This window comes from Pleurodeles waltl, chromosome 6, assembly GCF_031143425.1.
Source record: "Pleurodeles waltl isolate 20211129_DDA chromosome 6, aPleWal1.hap1.20221129, whole genome shotgun sequence".
Lineage (NCBI taxonomy): Eukaryota > Metazoa > Chordata > Amphibia > Caudata > Salamandridae > Pleurodeles > Pleurodeles waltl.
Genome location: NC_090445.1, coordinates 1,371,264,118 through 1,371,290,039, shown reverse-complemented (window position 1 = coordinate 1,371,290,039; position 25,922 = coordinate 1,371,264,118).

Sequence of the window (25,922 nt, the reverse complement as noted above, 5' to 3'; positions counted from 1 at the left end):
AGTGCCTACCTGTACATTTTGGCCTCTAGCTCAGCCGGCAAATAGGGAAACCTACCACACCTGTGCATTTTTGAAAACTAGAGACCTAGGGAAATCCAAAATGGGGTGACTTGTGGGGCTCTGACCAGGTTCTGTTACCCAGAATCCTTTGCAAACCTCAAAACGCGGCTAAAAAAACTTGTTTTCCTCACATTTCAGTGACAGAAAGTTCTGGAATCCGAGAGGAGGCACAAATTTCCTTCCACCCAGCGTTTCCCCAAGTCTCCCGATAAAAATTATACCTCACTTGTGTGGGTAGGCCTAGCGCCCGCAACATGAAATGCCCCAAAACACAACGTGGACACATCCCATTTTTTGACAGAAAACAGAGCGTTTTTTTTCAAAGTGCCTACCTGTACATTTTGGCCTCTAGCTCAGCCGGCACATAGGGAAACCTACCACACCTGTGCGTTTTTGAAAACTGGAGACCTAGGGAAATCCAAGATGGGGTGACTTATGGGGCTCTGACCAGGTTCTGTTACCCAGAATCCTTTGCAAACCTCAAAACGTGGCTAAAAAAACTCGTTTTCCTCACATTTCAGTGACAGAAAGTTCTGGAATCCGAGAGGAGCCACAAATTTCCTTCCACCCAGCGTTCCCCCAAGTCTCCCGATAAAAATGATACCTCACTTGTGTGGGTAGACCTAGCGCCCGCGACAGGAAATGCCCCAAAACGCAACGTGGACACATCCCATTTTTTGACAGAAAGCAGAGCTGTTTTTTTCAAAGTGCCTACCTGTACATTTTGGCCTCTAGCTCAGCCGGCAAATAGGGAAACCTACCACACCTGTGCATTTTTGAAAACTAGAGACCTAGGGAAATCCAAAATGGGGTGACTTGTGGGGCTCTGACCAGGTTCTGTTACCTAGAATCCTTTGCAAACCTCAAAACGTGGCTAAAAAAAAAGTTTTCCTCACATTTCAGTGACAGAAAGTTCTGGAATCTGTGAGGAGCCACAAATTTCCTTCCACCCAGCGTTCCCCCAAGTCTCCTGATAAAAATGATACCTCACTTGTGTGGGTAGGCCTAGCGCCCGCGACAGGAAATGCCCCAAAACAGAACGTGGACACATCCCATTTTTTGACAGAAAACAGAGCTGTTTTTTGCAAAGTCCCTACCTGTAGATTTTGGCCTCTATCTCAGCCGGCACATAGGGAAACCTACCAAACCTGTGCATTCTTGAAAACTAGAGACCTAGGGAAATCCAAGATGGGGTGACTTGTCGGGCTCTGACCTGGTTCTGTTACCCAGAATCCTTTGCAAACCTCAAAATGTGACTAAAAAACACGTTTTCCTCACATTTCGGTGACAGAAAGTTCTGGAATCTGAGAGGAGCCACAAATTTCCTTCCACCCAGCGTTCCCGCAAGTCTCCCGATAAAAATGATACCTCACTTGTGTGGGTAGGCTAGCGCCAGCGGCAGGAAATGCCCCAAAACAGAACGTGTACACGTTCCATTTTTTGACAGAAAACAGAGCTGTTTTTATCAAAGTGCCTAGCTGTTGATTCTGGCCTCCAGCTCAGCCGGCACCTAGGGAAACCTACCAAACCTGTGCATTTTTGAAAACTAGAGACCTAGGGGAATCCAAGATGGGGTGACTTGTGGGGCTCTGACCAGGTTCTGTTACCCAGAATCCTTTGCAAACCTCAAAACCTGGCTAAAAAAACACGTTTTCCTCACATTTCAGTGACAGAAAGTTCAGAAATCTGAGAGGAGCCACAAATTTCCTTCCACCCAGTGTTCCCCCAAGTCTCCCGATAAAAATGATACCTCACTTGTGTGGGTAGGCCTAGCGCCCGCGACAGGAAATGCCCCAACACACAATGTGGACACATGCCATTTTTTGACAGAAAACAGAGCGTTTTTTTTCAAAGTGCCTACCTGTACATTTTGGCCTCTAGCTCAGCCGGCACATAGGGAAACCTACCACACCTGTGCGTTTTTGAAAACTAGAGACCTAGGGAAATCCAAGATGGGATGACTTGTGGGGCTCTGACCAGGTTCTGTTACCCAGAATCCTTTGCAAACCTCAAAACGTGGCTAAAAAAACTCGTTTTCCTCACATTTCAGTGACAGAAAGTTCTGGAATCAGAGAGGAGCCACAAATGTCCTTCCCCCCAGCGTTCCCCCAAGTCTCCCGATAAAAATGATACCTCACTTGTGTGGGTAGGCCTAGCGCCCGCGACAGGAAATGCCCCAAAACGCAACGTGGACACATCCCATTATTTGACAGAAATAAGAGCTGTTTTTTTTCAAAGTGCCTACCTGTACATTTTGGCCTCTAGCTCAGCCGGCAAATAGGGAAACCTACCACACCTGTGCATTTTTGAAAACTAGAGACCTAGGGAAATCCAAAATGGGGTGACTTGTGGGGCTCTGACCAGGTTCTGTTACCCAGAATCCTTTGCAAACCTCAAAACGTTGCTAAAAAAACTCATTTTCCTCACATTTCAGTGACAGAAAGTTCTGGAATCTGAGAGGAGCCACAAATTTCCTTCCACCCAGCGTTCCCCCAAGTCCGCCGATAAAAATTATACCTCACTTGTGTGGGTAGGCCTAGCGCCCGCGACAGGACATGCCCCAAAACACAACGTGGACACATCCCATTTTTTGACAGAAAACAGAGCTGTGTTTTGCAAAGTGCCTACCTGTAGATTTTGGCCTCTAGCTCAGCCGGCACATAGGGAAACCTACCAAACCTGTGCATTTATGAAAACTAGAGACCTAGGGGAATCTAAGATGGGGTGACTTGTGGGGCTCTCACCAGGTTCTGCTACCCAGAATCCTTTGCAAACCTCAAAACGTGGCTAAAACACACGTTTTCCTCACATTTCAGTGACAGAATGTTCTGGAATCTGAGAGGAGCCACAAATTTCCTTCCACCCAGCTTTCCCCCAAGTCTCCCTATAAAAATGATACCTCACTTGTGTGGGTAGGCCTAGCACCCGCGACAGGAAATGCCCCAAAACGCAACGTGGACAAATCCCATTTTTTGACAGAAAACAGAGCTGTTTTTTTCAAAGTGCCTACCTGTACATTTTGGCCTCTAGCTCAGCCGGCAAATAGGGAAACCTACCACACCTGTGCATTTTTGAAAACTAGAGACCTAGGGAAATCCAAAATGGGGTGACTTGTGGGGCTCTGACCAGGTTCTGTTACCCAGAATCCTTTGCAAACCTCAAAACGCGGCTAAAAAAACTTGTTTTCCTCACATTTCAGTGACAGAAAGTTCTGGAATCCGAGAGGAGGCACAAATTTCCTTCCACCCAGCGTTTCCCCAAGTCTCCCGATAAAAATTATACCTCACTTGTGTGGGTAGGCCTAGCGCCCGCAACATGAAATGCCCCAAAACACAACGTGGACACATCCCATTTTTTGACAGAAAACAGAGCGTTTTTTTTCAAAGTGCCTACCTGTACATTTTGGCCTCTAGCTCAGCCGGCACATAGGGAAACCTACCACACCTGTGCGTTTTTGAAAACTGGAGACCTAGGGAAATCCAAGATGGGGTGACTTGTGGGGCTCTGACCAGGTTCTGTTACCCAGAATCCTTTGCAAACCTCAAAACGTGGCTAAAAAAACTCGTTTTCCTCACATTTCAGTGACAGAAAGTTCTGGAATCCGAGAGGAGCCACAAATTTCCTTCCACCCAGCGTTCCCCCAAGTCTCCCGATAAAAATGATACCTCACTTGTGTGGGTAGACCTAGCGCCCGCGACAGGAAATGCCCCAAAACGCAACGTGGACACATCCCATTTTTTGACAGAAAGCAGAGCTGTTTTTTTCAAAGTGCCTACCTGTACATTTTGGCCTCTAGCTCAGCCGGCAAATAGGGAAACCTACCACACCTGTGCATTTTTGAAAACTAGAGACCTAGGGAAATCCAAAATGGGGTGACTTGTGGGGCTCTGACCAGGTTCTGTTACCTAGAATCCTTTGCAAACCTCAAAACGTGGCTAAAAAAAAAGTTTTCCTCACATTTCAGTGACAGAAAGTTCTGGAATCTGTGAGGAGCCACAAATTTCCTTCCACCCAGCGTTCCCCCAAGTCTCCTGATAAAAATGATACCTCACTTGTGTGGGTAGGCCTAGCGCCCGCGACAGGAAATGCCCCAAAACAGAACGTGGACACATCCCATTTTTTGACAGAAAACAGAGCTGTTTTTTGCAAAGTCCCTACCTGTAGATTTTGGCCTCTATCTCAGCCGGCACATAGGGAAACCTACCAAACCTGTGCATTCTTGAAAACTAGAGACCTAGGGAAATCCAAGATGGGGTGACTTGTCGGGCTCTGACCTGGTTCTGTTACCCAGAATCCTTTGCAAACCTCAAAATGTGACTAAAAAACACGTTTTCCTCACATTTCGGTGACAGAAAGTTCTGGAATCTGAGAGGAGCCACAAATTTCCTTCCACCCAGCGTTCCCGCAAGTCTCCCGATAAAAATGATACCTCACTTGTGTGGGTAGGCTAGCGCCAGCGGCAGGAAATGCCCCAAAACAGAACGTGTACACGTTCCATTTTTTGACAGAAAACAGAGCTGTTTTTATCAAAGTGCCTAGCTGTTGATTCTGGCCTCCAGCTCAGCCGGCACCTAGGGAAACCTACCAAACCTGTGCATTTTTGAAAACTAGAGACCTAGGGGAATCCAAGATGGGGTGACTTGTGGGGCTCTGACCAGGTTCTGTTACCCAGAATCCTTTGCAAACCTCAAAACCTGGCTAAAAAAACACGTTTTCCTCACATTTCAGTGACAGAAAGTTCAGAAATCTGAGAGGAGCCACAAATTTCCTTCCACCCAGTGTTCCCCCAAGTCTCCCGATAAAAATGATACCTCACTTGTGTGGGTAGGCCTAGCGCCCGCGACAGGAAATGCCCCAACACACAATGTGGACACATGCCATTTTTTGACAGAAAACAGAGCTGTGTTTTGCAAAGTGCCTACCTGTAGATTTTGGCCTCTAGCTCAGCCGGCACATAGGGAAACCTACCAAACCTGTGCATTTATGAAAACTAGAGACCTAGGGGAATCTAAGATGGGGTGACTTGTGGGGCTCTCACCAGGTTCTGCTTCCCAGAATCCTTTGCAAACCTCAAAACGTGGCTAAAACACACGTTTTCCTCACATTTCAGTGACAGAATGTTCTGGAATCTGAGAGGAGCCACAAATTTCCTTCCACCCAGCTTTCCCCCAAGTCTCCCTATAAAAATGATACCTCACTTGTGTGGGTAGGCCTAGCACCCGCGACAGGAAATGCCCCAAAACGCAACGTGGACAAATCCCATTTTTTGACAGAAAACAGAGCTGTTTTTTTCAAAGTGCCTACCTGTACATTTTGGCCTCTAGCTCAGCCGGCAAATAGGGAAACCTACCACACCTGTGCATTTTTGAAAACTAGAGACCTAGGGAAATCCAAAATGGGGTGACTTGTGGGGCTCTGACCAGGTTCTGTTACCCAGAATCCTTTGCAAACCTCAAAACGCGGCTAAAAAAACTTGTTTTCCTCACATTTCAGTGACAGAAAGTTCTGGAATCCGAGAGGAGGCACAAATTTCCTTCCACCCAGCGTTTCCCCAAGTCTCCCGATAAAAATTATACCTCACTTGTGTGGGTAGGCCTAGCGCCCGCAACATGAAATGCCCCAAAACACAACGTGGACACATCCCATTTTTTGACAGAAAACAGAGCGTTTTTTTTCAAAGTGCCTACCTGTACATTTTGGCCTCTAGCTCAGCCGGCACATAGGGAAACCTACCACACCTGTGCGTTTTTGAAAACTGGAGACCTAGGGAAATCCAAGATGGGGTGACTTGTCGGGCTCTGACCTGGTTCTGTTACCCAGAATCCTTTGCAAACCTCAAAATGTGACTAAAAAACACGTTTTCCTCACATTTCGGTGACAGAAAGTTCTGGAATCTGAGAGGAGCCACAAATTTCCTTCCACCCAGCGTTCCCGCAAGTCTCCCGATAAAAATGATACCTCACTTGTGTGGGTAGGCTAGCGCCAGCGGCAGGAAATGCCCCAAAACAGAACGTGTACACGTTCCATTTTTTGACAGAAAACAGAGCTGTTTTTATCAAAGTGCCTAGCTGTTGATTCTGGCCTCCAGCTCAGCCGGCACCTAGGGAAACCTACCAAACCTGTGCATTTTTGAAAACTAGAGACCTAGGGGAATCCAAGATGGGGTGACTTGTGGGGCTCTGACCAGGTTCTGTTACCCAGAATCCTTTGCAAACCTCAAAACCTGGCTAAAAAAACACGTTTTCCTCACATTTCAGTGACAGAAAGTTCAGAAATCTGAGAGGAGCCACAAATTTCCTTCCACCCAGTGTTCCCCCAAGTCTCCCGATAAAAATGATACCTCACTTGTGTGGGTAGGCCTAGCGCCCGCGACAGGAAATGCCCCAACACACAATGTGGACACATGCCATTTTTTGACAGAAAACAGAGCTGTGTTTTGCAAAGTGCCTACCTGTAGATTTTGGCCTCTAGCTCAGCCGGCACATAGGGAAACCTACCAAACCTGTGCATTTATGAAAACTAGAGACCTAGGGGAATCTAAGATGGGGTGACTTGTGGGGCTCTCACCAGGTTCTGCTTCCCAGAATCCTTTGCAAACCTCAAAACGTGGCTAAAACACACGTTTTCCTCACATTTCAGTGACAGAATGTTCTGGAATCTGAGAGGAGCCACAAATTTCCTTCCACCCAGTGTTCCCCCAAGTCTCCCGATAAAAATGATACCTCACTTGTGTGGGTAGGCCTAGCGCCCGCGACAGGAAATGCCCCAACACACAATGTGGACACATGCCATTTTTTGACAGAAAACAGAGCGTTTTTTTTCAAAGTGCCTACCTGTACATTTTGGCCTCTAGCTCAGCCGGCACATAGGGAAACCTACCACACCTGTGCGTTTTTGAAAACTAGAGACCTAGGGAAATCCAAGATGGGATGACTTGTGGGGCTCTGACCAGGTTCTGTTACCCAGAATCCTTTGCAAACCTCAAAACGTGGCTAAAAAAACTCGTTTTCCTCACATTTCAGTGACAGAAAGTTCTGGAATCCGAGAGGAGCCACAAATGTCCTTCCCCCCAGCGTTCCCCCAAGTCTCCCGATAAAAATGATACCTCACTTGTGTGGGTAGGCCTAGCGCCCGCGACAGGAAATGCCCCAAAACGCAACGTGGACACATCCCATTATTTGACAGAAATAAGAGCTGTTTTTTTTCAAAGTGCCTACCTGTACATTTTGGCCTCTAGCTCAGCCGGCAAATAGGGAAACCTACCACACCTGTGCATTTTTGAAAACTAGAGACCTAGGGAAATCCAAAATGGGGTGACTTGTGGGGCTCTGACCAGGTTCTGTTACCCAGAATCCTTTGCAAACCTCAAAACGTTGCTAAAAAAACTCATTTTCCTCACATTTCAGTGACAGAAAGTTCTGGAATCTGAGAGGAGCCACAAATTTCCTTCCACCCAGCGTTCCCCCAAGTCCGCCGATAAAAATTATACCTCACTTGTGTGGGTAGGCCTAGCGCCCGCGACAGGACATGCCCCAAAACACAACGTGGACACATCCCATTTTTTGACAGAAAACAGAGCTGTGTTTTGCAAAGTGCCTACCTGTAGATTTTGGCCTCTAGCTCAGCCGGCACATAGGGAAACCTACCAAACCTGTGCATTTATGAAAACTAGAGACCTAGGGGAATCTAAGATGGGGTGACTTGTGGGGCTCTCACCAGGTTCTGCTACCCAGAATCCTTTGCAAACCTCAAAACGTGGCTAAAACACACGTTTTCCTCACATTTCAGTGACAGAATGTTCTGGAATCTGAGAGGAGCCACAAATTTCCTTCCACCCAGCTTTCCCCCAAGTCTCCCTATAAAAATGATACCTCACTTGTGTGGGTAGGCCTAGCACCCGCGACAGGAAATGCCCCAAAACGCAACGTGGACAAATCCCATTTTTTGACAGAAAACAGAGCTGTTTTTTTCAAAGTGCCTACCTGTACATTTTGGCCTCTAGCTCAGCCGGCAAATAGGGAAACCTACCACACCTGTGCATTTTTGAAAACTAGAGACCTAGGGAAATCCAAAATGGGGTGACTTGTGGGGCTCTGACCAGGTTCTGTTACCCAGAATCCTTTGCAAACCTCAAAACGCGGCTAAAAAAACTTGTTTTCCTCACATTTCAGTGACAGAAAGTTCTGGAATCCGAGAGGAGGCACAAATTTCCTTCCACCCAGCGTTTCCCCAAGTCTCCCGATAAAAATTATACCTCACTTGTGTGGGTAGGCCTAGCGCCCGCAACATGAAATGCCCCAAAACACAACGTGGACACATCCCATTTTTTGACAGAAAACAGAGCGTTTTTTTTCAAAGTGCCTACCTGTACATTTTGGCCTCTAGCTCAGCCGGCAAATAGGGAAACCTACCACACCTGTGCATTTTTGAAAACTAGAGACCTAGGGAAATCCAAAATGGGGTGACATGTGGGGCTCTGACCAGGTTCTGTTACCCAGAATCCTTTGCAAACCTCAAAACGTGGCTAAAAAAAACTCGTTTTCCTCACATTTCAGTGACAGAAAGTTCTGGAATCCGAGAGGAGCCACAAATTTCCTTCCACACAGCGTTCCCCTAAGTCTCCTGATAAAAATGATACCTCACTTGTGTGGGTAGGCCTAGCGCCCGCGACAGGAAATGCCCCCAAAACACAACGTGGACACATCCCATTTTTTGACAGAAAACAGAGCTGCTTTTTTCAAAGTGGCTACCTGTACATTTTGGCCTCTAGCTCAGCCGGCACATAGGGAAACCTACCAAACCTGTGCATTCTTGAAAACTAGAGACCTAGGGACATCCAAGATGGGGTGACTTGTCGGGCTCTGACCAGGTTCTGTTACCCAGAATCCTTTGCAAACCTCAAAATGTGACTAAAAAACACGTTTTCCTCACATTTCGGTGACAGAAAGTTCTGGAATCTGAGAGGAGCCACAAATTTCCTTCCACCCAGTGTTCCCCCAAGTCTCCCGATAAAAATGATACCTCACTTGTATGGGTTGGCCTAGCGCCCGCACAGGAAATGCCCCAAAACACAATGTGGACACATCCCATTTTTTGACAGAAAACAGAGCTGTGTTTTGCAAAGTGCCTACCTGTAGATTTTGGCCTCTAGCTCAGCCGGCACATAGGGAAACCTACCACACCTGTGCATTTTTGAAAACTAGAGACCTAGGGGAATCTAAGATGGGGTGACTTGTGGGGCTCTCACCAGGTTCTGCTACCCAGAATCCTTTGCAAACCTCAAAACGTGGCTAAAAAACACGTTTTCCTCACATTTCAGTGACAGAAAGTTCGGGAATCCGAGAGGAGCCACAAATTTCCATCCACCCAGCGTTCCCCCAAGTCTCCCGATAAAAATTATACCTCACTTGTGTGGGTAGGCCTAGCGCCCGCGACAGGAAATGCCCCAAAACACAACGTGGACACATCCCATTTTTTGACAGAAAACAGAGCTGTGTTTTGCAAAGTGCCTACCTGTAGATTTTGGCCTCTAGCTCAGCCGGCACATAGGGAAACCTACCAAACCTGTGCATTTTTTAAAACTAGAGACCTAGGGGAATCTAAGATGGGGTGACTTGTGGGGCTCTCACCAGGTTCTGGTACCCAGTATCCTTTGCAAACCTCAAAACGTGGCTAAAAAAACACGTTTTCCTCACATTTCCGTGACAGAAAGTTCTGGAATCTGAGAGGAGCCACAAATTTCCTTCCACCCAGCGTTCCCCCAAGTCTCCTGATAACAATGATACCTCACTTGTGTGGGTAGGCCTAGCGCCCGTGACAGGAAATGCCCCAAAACACAACGTGGACACATCCCATTTTTTGACAGAAAACAGAGCTGTTTTTTTCAAAGTGGCTACCTGTACATTTTGGCCTCTAGCTCAGCCGGCACAATGGGAAACCTACCACACCTGTGCATTCTTGAAAACTAGAGACCTAGGGGAATCCAAGATGGGGTGACTTGTCGGGCTCTGACCAGGTTCTGTTACCCAGAATCCTTTGCAAACCTCAAAATGTGACTAAAAAACACGTCTTCCTCACATTTCGGTGACAGAAAGTTCTGGAATCTGAGAGGAGCCACAAATTTCCTTCTACCCAGCGTTCCCGCAAGTCTCCCGATAAAAATGATACCTCACTTGTGTGGGTAGGCTAGCGCCAGCGGCAGGAAATGCCCCAAAACACAACGTGTACACATTCCATTTTTTGACAGAAAACAGAGCTGTTTTTTGCAAAGTGCCTAGCTGTTGATTCTGGCCTCCAGCTCAGCCGGCACCTAGGGAAACCTACCAAACCTGTGCATTTTTAAAAACTAGAGACCTAGGGGAATCCAAGATGGGGTGACTTGTCGGGCTCTGACCAGGTTCTGTTACCCAGAATCCTTTGCAAACCTCAAAATGTGACTAAAAAACAAGTTTTCCTCACATTTCGGTGACAGAAAGTTCTGGAATCTGAGAGGAGCCACAAATTTCCTTCTACCCAGCGTTCCCGCAAGTATCCCGATAAAAATGATACCTCACTTGTGTGGGTAGGCTAGCGGCAGGAACTGCCCCAAAAACACAATGTGTACACATTCCATTTTTTGACAGAAAACAGAGCTGTTTTTTGCAAAGTGCCTAGCTGTTGATTCTGGCCTCCAGCTCAGCCGGCACCTAGGGAAACCTACCAAACCTGTGCATTTTTAAAAACTAGAGACCTAGGGGAATCCAAGATGGGGTGACTTGTGGGGCTCTGACCAGGTTCTGTTACCCAGAATCCTTTGCAAATCTCAAAACGTGGCTAAAAATACTCGTTTTCCTCACATTTCAGTGACAGAAAGTTCTGGAATCCGAGAGGAGCCACAAATTTCCATCCATCCAGCGTTCCCCCAAGTCTCCCGATAAAAATTATACCTCACTTGTGTGGGTAGGCCTAGCGCCCGCGACAGGAAATGCCCCAAAACACAACGTGGACACATCCCATTTTTTGACAGAAAACAGAGCTGTGTTTTGCAAAGTGCCTACCTGTAGATTTTGGCCTCTAGCTCAGCCAGCACATAGGGAAACCTACCACACCTGTGCATTTTTGAAAACTACAGACCTAGGGAAATCCAAAATGGGGTGACTTGTGGGGCTCTGACCAGGTTCTGTTACCCAGAATCCTTTGCAAACCTCAAAACGTGGCTAAAAAAACTCATTTTCCTCACATTTCAGTGACAGAAAGTTCTGGAATCCGATAGGAGCCACAAATTTCCTTCCACCCAGCGTTCCCCCAAGTCTCCCGATAAAAATTATACCTCACTTGTGTGGGTAGGCCTAGCGCCCGCGACAGGAAATGCCCCAAAACACAACGTGGACACATCCCATTTTTTGACAGAAAACAGAGCTGTGTTTTGCAAAGTGCCTACCTGTAGATTTTGGCCTCTAGCTCAGCCAGCACATAGGGAAACCTACCAAACCTGTGCATTTTTGAAAACTAGAGACCTAGGGGAATCTAATATGGGGTGACTTGTGGGGCTCTCACCAGGTTCTGGTACCCAGAATCCTTTGCAAACCTCAAAACGTGGCTAAAAAACACGTTTTCCTCACATTTCAGTGACAGAAAGTTCTGGAATCTGAGAGGAGCCACAAATGTCCTTCCACCCAGCGTTCCCCCAAGTCTCCTGATAAAAATGATACCTCACTTGTGTGGGTAGGCCTAGCGCCTGCACAGGAAATGCCACAAAACACAACGTGGACACATCCCATTTTTTGACAGAAAACAGAGCAGTTTTTTTTCAAAGTGCCTACCTGTACATTTTGGCCTCTAGCTCAGCCGGCACATAGGGAAACCTACCACACCTGTGCATTTTTGAAAACTAGAGACCTAGGGAAATCCAAAATGGGGTGACTTGTGGGGCTCTGACCAGGTTCTGTTACCCAGAATAATTTGCAAACCTCAAAACGTGGCTAAAAAAACTCGTTTTCCTCACATTTCAGTGACAGAAAGTTCTGGAATCCGAGAGGAGCCACAAATTTCCTTCCACCCAGTGTTCCCGCAAGTCTCCCGATAAAAATGATACCTCACTTGTGTGGGTAGGCCTAGCGCCCGCACAGGAAATGCCCCAAAACACAACGTGGACACATCCCATTTTTTGACAGAAAACAAAGCTGTTTTTTTCAAAGTGCCTACCTGTTGATTCTGTCCTCTAGCTCAGCCGGCACATAGGGAAACCTACCAAACCTGTGCATTTTTGAAAACTAGAGACCTAGGGGAATCTAAGATGGGGTGACTTGTGGGGCTCTCAGCAGGTTTTGGTACCCAGAATCCTTTGCAAACCTCAAAACGTGGCTAAAAAAACACGTTTTCCTCACATTTCAGTGACAGAAAGTTCTGGAATCTGAGAGGAGCCACAAATTTCCTTCCACCCAGCGTTCCCCCAAGTCTCCCGATAAAAATGATACCTCACTTGTGTGGGTAGGCCTAGCGCCCGCGACAGGAAATGCCCCAAAACACAACGTGGACACATCCCATTTTTTGACAGAAAACAGAGCTGTTTTTTTCAAAGTGCCTACCTGTACATTTTGGCCTCTAGCTCCTCTGGCACAATGGGAAACCTACCACACCTGTGCGTTTTTGAAAACTAGAGACCTAGGGAAATCCAAGATGGGGTGACTTGTGGGGCTCTGACCAGGTTCTGGTACCCAGAATCCTTTGCAAACCTCAAAACGTGGCTAAAAAAAAACGTTTTCCTCACATTTCAGTGACAGAAAGTTCTGGAATCTGAGAGGAGCCACAAATTTCCTTCCACCCAGCGTTCCCCCAAGTCTCCCGATAAAAATGATACCTCACTTGTGTGGGTAGGCCTAGCGCCCGCGACAGGAAATGCCCCGAAACAGAACGTGGACACATCCCATTTTTTGACAGAAAACAGAGCTGTTTTTTGCAAAGTGCCTACCTGTAGATTTTGGCCTCTAGGTCAGCCGGCAAATAGGGAAACCTACCACACCTGTGCATTTTTGAAAACTGCAGACCTAGGGAAATCCAAAATGGGGTGACTTGTAGGGCTCTGACCAGGTTTTGTTACCCAGAATCCTTTGCAAACCTCAAAACGTGGCTAAAAAAACTCGTTTTCCTCACATTTCAGTGACAGAAAGTTCTGGAATCCGATAGGAGCCACAAATTTCCTTCCACCCAGCGTTCCTCCAAGTCTCCCGATAAAAATGATACCTCACTTGTGTGGGTAGGCCTAGCGCCCGCGACAGAAAATGCCCCAAAACACAACGTGGACACATCCCATTTTTTGACAGAAAACAGAGCTGTGTTTTGCAAAGTGCCTACCTGTACATTTTGGCCTCTAGCTCAGCCGGCACATAGGGAAACCTACCACACCTGTGCATTTTTGAAAACTAGAGACCTAGGGAAATCCAAAATGGGGTGACTTGTGGGGCTCTGACCAGGTTCTGTTACCCAGAATAATTTGCTAACCTCAAAACGTGGCTAAAAAAACTTGTTTTCCTCACATTTCAGTGACAGAAAGTTCTGGAATCCGAGAGGAGCCACAAATTTCCTTCCACGTAGCGTTCCCCCAAGTCTCCCGATAAATATGATACCTCACTTGTGTGGGTAGGCCTAGCGCCTGCGACAGGAAATGCCCCAAAACACAACCTGGACACATCTCATTTTTTGACAGAAAACAGAGCTGTGTTTTGCAAAGTTCCTACCTGTAGATTTTGGCCTCTAGCTCAGCCGGCACATAGGGAAACCTACCAAACCTGTGCATTTTTGAAAACTAGAGACCTAGGGGAATCTAAGATGGGGTGACTTGTGGGGCTCTCACCAGGTTCTGGTAACCAGAATCCTTTGCAAACCTCAAAACGTGGCTAAAAAAACTTGTTTTCCTCACATTTCAGTGAGAGAAAATTCTGAAATCCGAGAGGAGCCATAAATTTCCTTCCACCCAGCGTTCCCACAAGTCTCCCGATAAAAATGATACCTCACTTGTGTGGGTAGGCCTAGCGCCCGTGACAGGAAATGCCCCAGAACACAACGTGGACACATCCCATTTTTTGACAGAAAACAGAGCTGTGTTTTGCAAAGTGCCTACCTGTAGATTTTGGCCTCTAGCTCAGCCGGCACATAGGGAAACCTACCAAACCTGTTCATTTTTTAAAACTAGAGACCTAGGGGAATCTAAGATGGGGTGACTTGTGGGGCTCTCACCAGGTTCTGTTACCCAGAATCCTTTGCAAACCTCAAAACGTGGCTAAAAAAACAAGTTTTCCTCACATTTCAGTGACAGAAAGTTCTGGTATCTGAGAGGAGCCACAAATTTCCTTCCACCCAGCGTTCCCCCAAGTCTCCCGATAAAAATGATACCTCACTTGTGTGGGTAGGCCTAGCGCCCGCGACAGGAAATGCCCCAAAACACAACGTGGACACATCCCATTTTTTGACAGAAAACAGAGCTGTGTTTTGCAAAGTGCCTACCTGTAGATTTTGGCCTCTAGCTCAGCCGGCACATAGGGAAACCTACCAAACCTGTTCATTTTTTAAAACTAGAGACCTAGGGGAATCTAAGATGGGGTGACTTGTGGGGCTCTCACCAGGTTCTGGTACCCAGAATCCTTTGCAAACCTCAAAACGTGGCTAAAAAAAAACGTTTTCCTCACATTTCAGTGACAGAAAGTTCTGGAATCTGAGAGGAGCCACAAATTTCCTTCCACCCAGCGTTCCCCCAAGTCTCCCGGTAAAAATGATACCTCACTTGTGTGGGTAGGCCTAGCGCCCGCGACAGGAAATGCCCCGAAACAGAACGTGGACACATCCCATTTTTTGACAGAAAACAGAGCTGTTTTTTGCAAAGTGCCTACCTGTAGATTTTGGCCTCTAGGTCAGCCGGCAAATAGGGAAACCTACCACACCTGTGCATTTTTGAAAACTGCAGACCTAGGGAAATCCAAAATGGGGTGACTTGTAGGGCTCTGACCAGGTTCTGTTACCCAGAATCCTTTGCAAACCTCAAAACGTGGCTAAAAAAACTCGTTTTCCTCACATTTCAGTGACAGAAAGTTCTGGAATCCGATAGGAGCCACAAATTTCCTTCCACCCAGCGTTCCTCCAAGTCTCCCGATAAAAATGATACCTCACTTGTGTGGGTAGGCCTAGCGCCCGCGACAGAAAATGCCCCAAAACACAACGTGGACACATCCCATTTTTTGACAGAAAACAGAGCTGTGTTTTGCAAAGTGCCTACCTGTACATTTTGGCCTCTAGCTCAGCCGGCACATAGGGAAACCTACCACACCTGTGCATTTTTGAAAACTAGAGACCTAGGGAAATCCAAAATGGGGTGACTTGTGGGGCTCTGACCAGGTTCTGTTACCCAGAATAATTTGCAAACCTCAAAACGTGGCTAAAAAAACTTGTTTTCCTCACATTTCAGTGACAGAAAGTTCTGGAATCCGAGAGGAGCCACAAATTTCCTTCCACGTAGCGTTCCCCCAAGTCTCCCGATAAATATGATACCTCACTTGTGTGGGTAGGCCTAGCGCCTGCGACAGGAAATGCCCCAAAACACAACCTGGACACATCTCATTTTTTGACAGAAAACAGAGCTGTGTTTTGCAAAGTTCCTACCTGTAGATTTTGGCCTCTAGCTCAGCCGGCACATAGGGAAACCTACCACACCTGTGCGTTTTTGAAAACTAGAGACCTAGGGAAATCCAAGATGGGGTGACTTGTGGGGCTCTCACCAGGTTCTGGTACCCAGAATCCTTTGCAAACCTCAAAACGTGGCTAAAAAAAAACGTTTTCCTCACATTTCAGTGACAGAAAGTTCTGGAATCTGAGAGGAGCCACAAATTTCCTTCCACCCAGCGTTCCCCCAAGTCTCCCGGTAAAAATGATACCTCACTTGTGTGGGTAGGCCTAGCGCCCGCGACAGGAAATGCCCCGAAACAGAACGTGGACACATCCCATTTTTTGACAGAAAACAGAGCTGTTTTTTGCAAAGTGCCTACCTGTAGATTTTGGCCTCTAGGTCAGCCGGCAAATAGGGAAACCTACCACACCTGTGCATTTTTGAAAACTGCAGACCTAGGGAAATCCAAAATGGGGTGACTTGTAGGGCTCTGACCAGGTTCTGTTACCCAGAATCCTTTGCAAACCTCAAAACGTGGCTAAAAAAACTCGTTTTCCTCACATTTCAGTGACAGAAAGTTCTGGAATCCGATAGGAGCCACAAATTTCCTTCCACCCAGCGTTCCTCCAAGTCTCCCGATAAAAATGATACCTCACTTGTGTGGGTAGGCCTAGCGCCCGCGACAGAAAATGCCCCAAAACACAACGTGGACACATCCCATTTTTTGACAGAAAACAGAGCTGTGTTTTGCAAAGTGCCTACCTGTACATTTTGGCCTCTAGCTCAGCCGGCACATAGGGAAACCTACCACACCTGTGCATTTTTGAAAACTAGAGACCTAGGGAAATCCAAAATGGGGTGACTTGTGGGGCTCTGACCAGGTTCTGTTACCCAGAATAATTTGCAAACCTCAAAACGTGGCTAAAAAAACTTGTTTTCCTCATATTTCAGTGACAGAAAGTTCTGGAATCCGAGAGGAGCCACAAATTTCCTTCCACGTAGCGTTCCCCCAAGTCTCCCGATAAATATGATACCTCACTTGTGTGGGTAGGCCTAGCGCCTGCGACAGGAAATGCCCCAAAACACAACCTGGACACATCTCATTTTTTGACAGAAAACAGAGCTGTGTTTTGCAAAGTTCCTACCTGTAGATTTTGGCCTCTAGCTCAGCCGGCACATAGGGAAACCTACCAAACCTGTGCATTTTTAAAAACTAGAGACCTAGGGGAATCTAAGATGGGGTGACTTGTGGGGCTCTCACCAGGTTCTGGTAACCAGAATCCTTTGCAAACCTCAAAACGTGGCTAAAAAAACTTGTTTTCCTCACATTTCAGTGAGAGAAAGTTCTGAAATCCGAGAGGAGCCATAAATTTCCTTCCACCCAGCGTTCCCACAAGTCTCCCGATAAAAATGATACCTCACTTGTGTGGGTAGGCCTAGCGCCCGTGACAGGAAATGCCCCAGAACACAACGTGGACACATCCCATTTTTTGACAGAAAACAGAGCTGTGTTTTGCAAAGTGCCTACCTGTAGATTTTGGCCTCTAGCTCAGCCGGCACATAGGGAAACCTACCAAACCTGTTCATTTTTTAAAACTAGAGACCTAGGGGAATCTAAGATGGGGTGACTTGTGGGGCTCTCACCAGGTTCTGTTACCCAGAATCCTTTGCAAACCTCAAAACGTGGCTAAAAAAACAAGTTTTCCTCACATTTCAGTGACAGAAAGTTCTGGTATCTGAGAGGAGCCACAAATTTCCTTCCACCCAGCGTTCCCCCAAGTCTCCCGATAAAAATGATACCTCACTTGTGTGGGTAGGCCTAGCGCCCGCGACAGGAAATGCCCCAAAACACAACGTGGACACATCCCATTTTTTGACAGAAAACAGAGCTGTGTTTTGCAAAGTGCCTACCTGTAGATTTTGGCCTCTAGCTCAGCCGGCACATAGGGAAACCTACCAAACCTGTGCATTTTTGAAAACTAGAGACCTAGGGGAATCTAAGATGGGGTGACTTGTGGGGCTCTGACCAGTTTCTGTTACCCAGAATCCTTTGCAAACCTCAAAACGTGGCTAAAAAAACTAGTTTTCCTCACATTTCAGTGACAGAAAGTTCTGGAATCCGAGAGGAGCCACAAATTTCCTTCCACCCAGCGTTCCCCCAAGTCTCCCGATAAAAATTATACCTCACTTGTGTGGGTAGGCCTAGCACCCGCGACAGGAAATGCCCCAAAACACAACGTGGACACATCCCATTTTTTGACAGAAAACAGAGCTGTGTTTTGCAAAGTGCCTACCTGTAGATTTTGGCCTCTAGCTCAGCCGGCACATAGGGAAACCTACCAAACCTGTGCATTTTTGAAAACTAGAGACCTAGGGGAATCTAAGATGAGGTGACTTGTGGGGCTCTCACCAGGTTCTGGTACCCAGAATCCTTTGCAAACCTCAAAACGTGGCTAAAAAACACGTTTTCCTCATATTTCAGTGACAGAAAGTTCTGGAATCTGAGAGGAGCCACAAATTTCCTTCCACCCAGCGTTCCCCCAAGTCTCCTGATAAAAATGATACCTCACTTGTGTGGGTAGGCCTAGCGCCCACAACAGGAAATGCCCCAAAACACAACGTGGACACATCCCATTTTTTGACAGAAAACAGAGCTGTTTTTTTCAAAGTGCCTACCTGTACATTTTGGCCTCTAGCTCAGCTGGCACATTGGGAAACCTACCACACCTGTGCATTTTTGAAAACTAGAGACCTAGGGAAATCCAAGATGGGGTGACTTGTGGGGCTCTCACCAGGTTCTGGTACCCAGAATCCTTTGCAAACCTCAAAACGTGGCTAAAAAAACACGTTTTCCTCACATTTCAGTGACAGAAAGTTCTGGAATCTGAGAGGAGCCACAAATTTCCTTCCACTCAGCGTTCCCCCAAGTCTCCTGATAAAAATGATACCTCACTTGTGTGGGTAGGCCTAGCGCCCGCGACAGGAAATGCCCCAAAACACAACGTGGACACATCCCATTTTTTGACAGAAAACAGAGCTGTTTTTTTCAAAGTGCCTACCTGTACATTTTGGCCTCTATCTCAGCATAGGGAAACCTACCACACCTGTGCATTTTTGAAAACTAGAGACCTAGGGGAATCCAAGATGGGGTGACTTGTGGGGCTCTGACCAGGTTCTGTTTGCCAGAATCTTTTGCAAACCTCAAAACGTGGCTAAAAAAACACGTTTTCCTCACATTTCAGTGACAGAAAGTTCTGGAATCTGAGAGGAGCCACAAATTTCCTTCCACCCAGTGTTCTCCCAAGTCTCTTGATAAAAATGATACCTAATTTGTGTGGGTAGGCCTAGCGCCCGCACAGGAAATGCCACAAAACACAACGTGGACACATCCCATTTTTTGACAGAAAACAGAGCAGTTTTTTTCAAAGTGCCTACCTGTACATTTTGGCCTCTAGCTCAGCCGGCACATAGGGAAACCTACCACACCTGTGCATTTTTTAAAACTAGAGACCTAGGGAAATCCAAAATGGGGTGACTTGTGGGGCTCTGACCAGGTTCTGTTACCCAGAATAATTTGCAAACCTCAAAACGTGGCTAAAAAAACTTGTTTTCCTCACATTTCAGTGACAGAAAGTTCTGGAATCCGAGAGGAGCCACAATTTTCCTTCCACGTAGCGTTCCCCCAAGTCTCCCGATAAATATGATACCTCACTTGTGTGGGTAGGCCTAGCGCCTGCGACAGGAAATGCCCCAAAACACAACCTGGACACATCCCATTTTTTGACAGAAAACAGAGCTGTGTTTTGCAAAGTTCCTACCTGTAGATTTTGGCCTCTAGCTCAGCCGGCACATAGGGAAACCTACCAAACCTGTGCATTTTTGAAAACTAGAGACCTAGGGGAATCTAAGATGGGGTGACTTGTGGGGCTCTCACCAGGTTCTGGTACCCAGAATCCTTTGCAAACCTCAAAACGTGGCTAAAAAAACTCGTTTTCCTCACATTTCAGTGACAGAAAGTTCTGGAATCCGAGAGGAGTCATAAATTTCCTTCCACCCAGCGTTCCCACAAGTCTCCCGATAAAAATGATACCTCACTTGTGTGGGTAGGCCTAGCGCCCGCGACAGGAAATGCCCCAAAACACAACGTGGACACATCCCATTTTTTGACAGAAAACAGAGCTGTTTTTTTCAAAGTGCCTACCTGTACATTTTGGCCTCTATCTCAGCATAGGGAAACCTACCACACCTGTGCATTTTTGGAAACTAGACACCTAGGGAAATCCAAGATGGGGTGACTTGTGGGGCTTGACCAGGTTCTGTTTGCCAGAATCTTTTGCAAACCTCAAAACGTGGCTAAAAAAAAACGTTTTCCTCACATTTCAGTGACAGAAAGTTCTGGAATCTGAGAGGAGCCACAAATTTCCTTCCACTCAGTGTTCTCCCAAGTCTCCTGATAAAAATGATACCTAATTTGTGTGGGTAGGCCTAGCGCCCGCACAGGAAATGCCACAAAACACAACGTGGACACATCCCATTTTTTGACAGAAAACAGAGCAGTTTTTTTCAAAGTGCCTACCTGTACATTTTGGCCTCTAGCTCAGCCGGCACATAGGGAAACCTACCACACCTGTGCATTTTTGAAAACTAGAGACCTAGGGAAATCCAAAATGGGGTGACTTGTGGGGCTCTGACCAGGTTCTGTTACCCAGAATAATTTGCAAACCTCAAAACGTGGCTAAAAAAACTTGTTTTCCTCACATTTCAGTGACAGAAAGTTCTGGAATCCGAGAGGAGCCACAAATTTCCTTCCACGTAGCGTTCCCCCAAGTCTCCCGATAAATATGATACCTCACTTGTGTGGGTAGGCCTAGCGCCTGCGACAGGAAATGCCCCAAAACACAACCTGGACACATCTCATTTTTTGACAGAAAACAGAGCTGTGTTTTGCAAAGTTCCTACCTGTAGATTTTGGCCTCTAGCTCAGCCGGCACATAGGGAAACCTACCAAACCTGTGCATTTTTGAAAACTAGAGACCTAGGGGAATCTAAGATGGGGTGACTTTTGGGGCTCTCACCAGGTTCTGGTACCCAGAATCCTTTGCAAACCTCAAAACGTGGCTAAAAAAACTTGTTTTCCTCACATTTCAGTGAGAGAAAGTTCTGAAATCCGAGAGGAGTCATAAATTTCCTTCCACCCAGCGTTCCCACAAGTCTCCCGATACAAATGATACCTCACTTGTGTGGGTAGGACTAGCGCCCGCGACAGGAAATGCCCCAAAACACAACGTGGACACATCCCATTTTTTGACAGAAATCAGAGCTGTTTTTTTCAAAGTGCCTACCTGTACATTTTGGCCTCTATCTCAGCATAGGGAAACCTACCACACCTGTGCATTTTTGAAAACTAGAGACCTAGGGAAATCCAAGATGGGGTGACTTGTGGGGCTCTGACCAGGTTCTGTTTGCCAGAATCTTTTGCAAACCTCAAAACGTGGCTAAAAAAACACGTTTTCCTCACATTTCAGTGACAGAAAGTTCTGGAATCTGAGAGGAGCCACAAATTTCCTTCCACTCAGTGTTCTCCCAAGTCTCCTGATAAAAATGATACCTAATTTGTGTGGGTAGGCCTGGCGCCCGCACAGGAAATGCCACAAAACACAACGTGGACACATCCCATTTTTTGACAGAAAACAGAGCAGTTTTTTTCAAAGTGCCTACCTGTACATTTTGGCCTCTAGCTCAGCCGGCACATAGGGAAACCTACCACACCTGTGCATTTTTGAAAACTAGAGACCTAGGGAAATCCAAAATGGGGTGACTTGTGGGGCTCTGACCAGGTTCTGTTACCCAGAATAATTTGCAAACCTCAAAACGTGGCTAAAAAAACTTGTTTTCCTCACATTTCAGTGACAGAAAGTTCTGGAATCCGAGAGGAGCCACAAATTTCCTTCCACGTAGCGTTCCCCCAAGTCTCCCGATAAATATGATACCTCACTTGTGTGGGTAGGCCTAGCGCCTGCGACAGGAAATGCCCCAAAACACAACCTGGACACATCCCATTTTTTGACAGAAAACAGAGCTGTGTTTTGCAAAGTTCCTACCTATAGATTTTGGCCTCTAGCTCAGCCGGCACATAGGGAAACCTACCAAACCTGTGCATTTTTGAAAACTAGAGACCTAGGGGAATCTAAGATGGGGTGACTTGTGGGGCTCTCACCAGGTTCTGGTACCCAGAATCCTTTGCAAACCTCAAAACGTGGCTAAAAAAACTCTTTTTCCTCACATTTCAGTGACAGAAAGTTCTGGAATCCGAGAGGAGCCATAAATTTCCTTCCACCCAGCGTTCCCACAAGTCTCCCGATAAAAATGATACCTCACTTGTGTGGGTAGGCCTAGCGCCCGCGACAGGAAATGCCCCAGAACACAACGTGGACACATCCCATTTTTTGACAGAAAACAGAGCTGTGTTTTGCAAAGTGCCTTCCTGTAGATTTTGGCCTCTAGCTCAGCCGGCACATAGGGAAACCTACCAAACCTGTTCATTTTTTAAAACTAGAGACCTAGGGGAATCTAAGATGGGGTGACTTGTGGGGCTCTCACCAGGTTCTGTTACCCAGAATCCTTTGCAAACCTCAAAACGTGGCTAAAAAAACTCGTTTTCCTCACATTTCAGTGACAGAAAGTTCTGGAATCCGGGAGGAACCACAAATTTCCTTCTACCCAGCGTTCCCCCAAGTCTCCCGATAAAAATGATACCTCACTTGTGTGGGTAGGCCTAGCGCCCGCGACAGGAAATGCCCCAAAACACAACGTGGACACATCCCATTTTTTGACAGAAAACAGAGCTGTTTTTTTCAAAGTGCCTACCTGTACATTTTGGCCTCTAGCTCAGCCGGCAAATAGGGAAACCTACCACACCTGTGCATTTTTGAAAACTAGAGACCTAGGGAAATCCAAAATGGGGTGACTTGTGGGGCTCTGACCAGGTTTTGGTACCCAGAATCCTTTGCAAACCTCAAAACGTGGCTAAAAAAACAAGTTTTCCTCACATTTCAGTGACAGAAAGTTCTGGAATCCGAGAGGAGCCACAAATTTCCTTCCACCCAGCGTTCCCCCAAGTCTCCCGATAAAAATTATACCTCACTTGTGTGGGTAGGCCTAGCGCCCGAGACAGGAAATGCCCCAAAACACAACGTGGACACATCCCATTTTTTGACAGAAAACAGAGCTGTGTTTTGCAAAGTGCCTACCTGTAGATTTTGGCCTCTAGCTCAGCCGGCACATAGGGAAACCTACCAAACCTGTGCATTTGTGAAAACTAGAGACCTAGGGGAATCTAAGATGGGGTGACTTGTGGGGCTCTCACCAGGTTCTGTTACCCAGAATCCTTTGCAAACCTCAAAACGTGGCTAAAAAAACTTGTTTTCCTCACATTTCAGTGACAGAAAGTTCTGGAATCCGAGAGGAGCCACAAATTTCCTTCCACCCAGCTTTCCCCCAAGTCTCCCGATAAAAATTATACCTCACTTGTGTGGGTAGGCCTAGCGCCCGCGACAGGAAATGCCCCAAAACAAAACGTGGACACATCCCATTTTTTGACAGAAAACAGAACTGTGTTTTGCAAAGTGCCTACCTGTAGATTTTGGCCTCTAGCTCAGCCGGCACATAGGGAAACCTACCAAACCTGTGCATTTTTGAAAACTACAGACCTAGGGGAATCTAAGATGAGGTGACTTGTGGGGCTCTCACCAGGTTCTGGTACCCAGAATCCTTTGCAAACCTCAAAACGTGGCTAAAAAACACGTTTTCCTCACATTTCAGTGACAGAAAGTTCTGGAATCTGAGAGGAGCCACAAATTTCCTTCCACCCAGCGTTCCCCCAAGTCTCCTGATAAAAATGATACCTCACTTGTGTGGGTAGGCCTAGCGCCCGCGACAGGAAATGCCCCAAAACACAACGTGGACACATCCCATTTTTTGACAGAAAACAGAGCTGTTTTTTTCAAAGTGCCTACCTGTACATTTTGGCCTCTAGCTCAGCCGGCAAATAGGGAAACCTACCACACCTGTGCATTTTTGAAAACTAGAGACCTAGGGAAATCCAAAATGGGGTGACTTGTGGGGCTCTGACCAGGTTTTGGTACCCAGAATCCTTTGCAAACCTCAAAACGTGGCTAAAAAAACAAGTTTTCCTCACATTTCAGTGACAGAAAGTTCTGGAATCCGAGAGGAGCCACAAATTTCCTTCCACCCAGCGTTCCCCCAAGTCTCCCGATAAAAATTATACCTCACTTGTGTGGGTAGGCCTAGCGCCCGAGACAGGAAATGCCCCAAAACACAACGTGGACACATCCCATTTTTTGACAGAAAACAGAGCTGTGTTTTGCAAAGTGCCTACCTGTAGATTTTGGCCTCTAGCTCAGCCGGCACATAGGGAAACCTACCAAACCTGTGCATTTGTGAAAACTAGAGACCTAGGGGAATCTAAGATGGGGTGACTTGTGGGGCTCTCACCAGGTTCTGTTACCCAGAATCCTTTGCAAACCTCAAAACGTGGCTAAAAAAACTTGTTTTCCTCACATTTCAGTGACAGAAAGTTCTGGAATCCGAGAGGAGCCACAAATTTCCTTCCACCCAGCTTTCCCCCAAGTCTCCCGATAAAAATTATACCTCACTTGTGTGGGTAGGCCTAGCGCCCGCGACAGGAAATGCCCCAAAACAAAACGTGGACACATCCCATTTTTTGACAGAAAACAGAACTGTGTTTTGCAAAGTGCCTACCTGTAGATTTTGGCCTCTAGCTCAGCCGGCACATAGGGAAACCTACCAAACCTGTGCATTTTTGAAAACTAGAGACCTAGGGGAATCTAAGATGAGGTGACTTGTGGGGCTCTCACCAGGTTCTGGTACCCAGAATCCTTTGCAAACCTCAAAACGTGGCTAAAAAACACGTTTTCCTCACATTTCAGTGACAGAAAGTTCTGGAATCTGAGAGGAGCCACAAATTTCCTTCCACCCAGCGTTCCCCCAAGTCTCCTGATAAAAATGATACCTCACTTGTGTGGGTAGGCCTAGCGCCCGCGACAGGAAATGCCCCAAAACACAACGTGGACACATCCCATTTTTTGACAGAAAACAGAGCTGTTTTTTTCAAAGTGCCTACCTGTACATTTTGGCCTCTATCTCAGCATAGGGAAACCTACCACACCTGTGCATTTTTGAAAACTAGAGACCTAGGGGAATCCAAGATGGGGTGACTTGTGGGGCTCTGACCAGGTTCTGTTTGCCAGAATCTTTTGCAAACCTCAAAACGTGGCTAAAAAAACACGTTTTCCTCACATTTCAGTGACAGAAAGTTCTGGAATCTGAGAGGAGCCACAAATTTCCTTCCACCCAGTGTTCTCCCAAGTCTCCTGATACAAATGATACCTCACTTGTGTGGATAGGCCTAGCGCCTGCACAGGAAATGCCACAAAACACAACGTGGACACATCCCATTTTTTGACAGAAAACAGAGCAGTTTTTTTCAAAGTGCCTACCTGTACATTTTGGCCTCTAGCTCAGCCGGCACATAGGGAAACCTACCGCATTTTTTAAAACTAGAGACCTAGGGAAATCCAAAATGGGGTGACTTGTGGGGCTCTGACCAGGTTCTGTTACCCAGAATAATTTGCAAACCTCAAAACGTGGCTAAAAAAACTTGTTTTCCTCACATTTCAGTGACAGAAAGTTCAGGAATCCGAGAGGAGCCACAAATTTCCTTCCACGTAGCATTCCCCCAAGTCTCCCGATAAATATGATACCTCATTTGTGTGGGTAGGCCTAGCGCCTGCGACAGGAAATGCCCCAAAACACAACCTGGACACATCCCATTTTTTGACAGAAAACAGAGCTGTGTTTTGCAAAGTTCCTACCTGTAGATTTTGGCCTCTAGCTCAGCCGGCACATAGGGAAACCTACCAAACCTGTGCATTTTTGAAAACTAGAGACCTACGGGAATCTAAGATGGGGTGACTTGTGGGGCTCTCACCAGGTTCTGGTACCCAGAATCCTTTGCAAACCTCAAAACGTGGCTAAAAAAACTCGTTTTCCTCACATTTCAGTGACAGAAAGTTCTGGAATCCGAGAGGAGCCATAAATTTCCTTCCACCCAGCGTTCCCACAAGTCTCCCGATAAAAATGATACCTCACTTGTGTGGGTAGGCCTAGCGCCCGCTACAGGAAATGC